The sequence below is a fragment of the Mirounga leonina genome, unplaced genomic scaffold, assembly GCF_011800145.1.
Source record: "Mirounga leonina isolate KUSES-001 unplaced genomic scaffold, KU_Mleo_1.0 Mir_93, whole genome shotgun sequence".
In the NCBI taxonomy this organism is placed as follows: domain Eukaryota; kingdom Metazoa; phylum Chordata; class Mammalia; order Carnivora; family Phocidae; genus Mirounga; species Mirounga leonina.
The window spans coordinates 1,003,915-1,007,942 of NW_023270854.1; the positions used below are offsets into that span (position 1 = coordinate 1,003,915).

At 45.9% G+C, this 4,028-nt stretch overlaps 1 pseudogene; it reads left to right on the forward strand.

The window, feature by feature from the left end:
• Positions 1-2,086, forward strand: part of LOC118004712 — a 14,221-nt pseudogene extending 12,135 nt beyond the window's left edge.
• Positions 2,087-4,028: the final 1,942 nt, after the last annotated feature.

Here is a 4,028-nt window from a genome sequence, read left to right on the forward strand (position 1 = left end):
GTGGGGGCGCGCCGGGCGGCCGGCGCGGGGCTGCGCGGCAGGTGCGCGTCTCCGGCGGCGGCCGCGAGTGCCGCCGTTCCCGGACGCCGGGGACTCTCCGGTGCTCTCGCTCGCCGCCTTGTCGGGCTTCCACGCGCGCAGGAGCGTTCGGCGCTGCCCCGCGCCTACGCAGTAAGAGTCCCCTGAGTGGCCCCCAAAGAGAGGGTAACCGTCGAGTCCGGAGTTCTCGACTTTGCTGTCGTGTTGTTCAAGTTTGCTGCTAATCTGTAGCTTGGAAATGTGGTCTCAGCTCTTCCCGTGCTTTGGAACTGAGGCTTTCGTCTGATCAAAAACACAGCCAGCTGTGCGCGGCGTGGCTGACCCAGGACCGACGCAGGGTCAGCTGCGCCTGCTCCCCCCAGTTACGACTTTTGACCCGGAGACTTGACTCCAGTGCCTGCTGTTGGCCGGAAGCCTTCCCGGGAAAGTAAACGCTGATGAGCGCGTTTTGTATGTTGTGCGTATAACATACTGTATTCTTAGGATGAAAAGCTAGAGAAAAGAAAATGTTACGGAGGAGCTCCTAAGTTAGAGAAAATACATTTACAGCACTGTTAGGTGTATTTATGGGGAAAAACCCCCACAGAAACCCATATTATTCAGGGGCGCCTGGGTGGCTCAGTCGTTAAGCGTCTGCCTTCGGCTCGGGTCGTGATCCTGGAGTCCCGGGATCGAGTCCCGCATCGGGCTCCCTGCTCCGCGGGAAGCCTGCTTCTCCCTCTCCCGCTCCCCCTGCTTGTGTTCCCTCTCTCGCTGTGTCTCTCTCTGTCAAATAAATAAAATCTTTAAAAAAAAAAAAAAAGTCAAATTGTCAGATTGGACTACAAACCAAATCTAAATATATGCCTGAGGTCTAAGAGGCCTCATATGGAGAAGCGGAAGGTGAAAGGATAGAAGACCATGTGATCACTGGCCACAATCATGCGTCGTGACTGTCCCTCACCTCCGCAGACGAGGACCCCGAGGCACAGCATGGGTACGCAGCTGACCTGGGTCACAGCCAGAACTCGAACCCAGGCTCCAAAGGCCACGTTTAGCCTCTGAACCAGAGTTGCCAGCTGAGCTTTAGAAAGAGAATAAAGAAAATACTGACCGCCCGAGCTTGGACATAAGGCGAAAGGAGGCTGGCGTGTCATTTCTTCTCATATATGGGCACAGGCCACCCGAAGACTGGGAAATGGACTTCGTTCAACTGACTACTACTTAGTAGAGGTCTCCAATTTACTGAAATTACACATTAGCGTGAAGGTAGCGTGCAGTAGAGAAGCAAATAATTCTGGCCCAGGAAGAAAATAGAACATCAAAGGATATAGTTTATTGTCCTTTAGGATATTAACCACTTTTGTGTCTAAGTGACCTGATCCTAACAGCTATGAATTCTAGGTCCTGAAAAACTCTCTGGGGCTGTCTTAAGGTCTTACTCATTGTATCTTCCCTCGTGATCTTCCTCTTGATTCATAAGTTTGTAAAATTTTGGCACACATACATTATGTATCCACATGAGAGTTACTTGACCTCTTCAAAAATTATGCTTTAGCTCTTCCTGTTCACCACAGCACAGGATCAAGGTGAAAAGGAGAACCCCACGTGGGAATATCGCATCCACAATCTCTGCTTCCATGTCCGTGTGGGGGACAACGGAAACAGGCTGACCCGGCTGGAGGCCAGACCCTGAGTTCTCCAGAGCTAGATAGGCCATCAGATCATTTGGCAGTCGGAGAAATGAAAAGATTGTCTGTGGGGCCAGGGCAGAAGAAATCCAGAGAAAAGTCTAAGGGTGCAGGAGTATGAGTTAAGAAAAAATAACTTCTCCAATGCTGGAAACTTTGGCTTTGGGATCCAGCAGCACGTCGATCTGGGATCAAATGTGACCCAAGCATTGGTAGGTGTGGCCTGGAGTTCTACGTGGTGCTGGGTGGGCCAGTTTCTGCATCCCAGGCAGAAGCGCAGCATGCGCCTCAGGGGGGCCAAACACAGACTCAGCAAAGAGGAGGCCATGTGCTGGTTCTAGCAGGTGTGTGATGGGATCATCCTCCCTGGCGGATAAATACCCATTTCTATCCAAAAGGCCAATAAAAACTTTTCAGTGAAACGTTTTAAAAAAGTATACTTTAGCAAAAAGATTTTCAAATGTCAAAGAAGAACTTCATTATATATATATATTTTAAATGGATGACAGTGGGTACCATATCATGGAATTTAAATGTCATTCAGTACATTTTAAAAAGTGATGTCCCAGGCGCCAGGGTGGCTCAGTCCATTGAGTGTCCGACTTAATTTTGGCTCAGGTCATGGTCTCAGGGTCATGGGATCGAGTCCCATGTTGGGCTCCAAGCTCAGTGCAGAGCCTGCTTGAGATTCTCTCTCTCCCTCTGCTCTTCCCCTGCTCACACTCTCCAAATAAATAAATAAATAAAATCTTTTTTTAAAAAAGGTGACGTCACAGTTCCATTTTAAAATGTAAATATAACATGCTAAAAATGCATCACTTGTAACTATTCACGGTTACAGTGAAAACGTTTAGCTGTCTATACAAGCCCAGTGAAGGGATCCATACTTTTCCAAAGTTCTTTTAGGGGGTCACTGAGCACAAAAGTTTGAAGACTGCTATTGTAATGCACAATAATTTTTAGAAAAACTACCATAAAAGATGAATCTTGTGACAAGTGGTCTTTAAATGCATTGTTAAAGACCCATTTTAGTACTCATTATTTCCTACTGATGCTTTCTTTGCTTTGTTCTCTGGGGCTCTGCCTCCCTCTCTACCCCGCATCTGAATTCACAACACCCCAACAGGGACCAAAGTACGAGATTTCCAACACCACGTGTCACCCCTTGAAAGGCTAACTACCCTCCTAACGTGTGAAGTCTGGATCCATTATAAAAGGAGAAAAATGTAACTATAGTACAATAAAGTTTTCATTCATTTTACCACACGATGCACTCACATTAATTATAGCAAGCTCTTAATTAAAAAATGTATTTTGTGCAGAATTTATTTCAGTGTTTCATTTTCCTGAAAGAATTTAAGTCAACCACAAAAACGTGTGTGCATGTGAGCATGTGAGCAAGTGTGTGAATGGGTGTGTGCACACGTGGAATTTATAGGGCATGTACAACTTCAGGTGTACCCTGGAAAGCCCAAGGCCTTGGAGCAGAGCTTTCTCTTGTTTAGGGTCAGCTGAGGTGCATGGAGACTGATGTATCTAGAAAAGTCCTCTTCTTTAAACCACGCATTCAATTACTATTGTAATGAACCATAGACACTTCAACTATTCCATCAAAATGGGAAAAATGTAATTACTAGCTTCTCACGGAGAGTTTCAAAGGATTGCCTAAAGAATAAACTAGACTCCAAGTGGACTCTTCGGAGTCCCGTTTGGTTGGTTGGGGTTTGGGATCTGTACAGCTGTTCTGGATCAACAGCTGTGTGTCTAACAAGGTCTGTCCACCTTTAACTTTACACCGGTGAACCTCTTCCCAAACACAATACCATAGTCTCAGTGATGACAAAAATGGGAAATCTCTTAAGAGAGCTCTAGAAGAAATACACTCTTGTATTGAAATCTCATTTTTGTCTCTACCATGTCAGGCACATGAAGCTAATCCCTTAAATTCTTCTATTATTATTATTATTATTTATTCATTTGAGACAGAGAGAGAGCACAAGCAGGGGAGAGAGGCAGTGGGAGAGGGAGATGCAGACTCCTCACTGAGCAAGGAGCCCGATACGGGGCTCCATCCCAGGACCCTGAGATCATGACCCAAGCTGAAGGCAGATGCTTAACCATCTGAGCCACTCAGGTGCCCCGAATCCCTGAAATGCTTAACGAGAAGTTATTCATACGGGGGAGTATGCTTATTGCAAACTGCGAAGCCCACCGTGTGGCCCATGTGTGTAGGATATTTTCTTTTTTGAATTTATTTAATTAAATATTTTTATTTAATTAAATGTTTTTATTATTGCAGTATAATAGACAGACAATGTT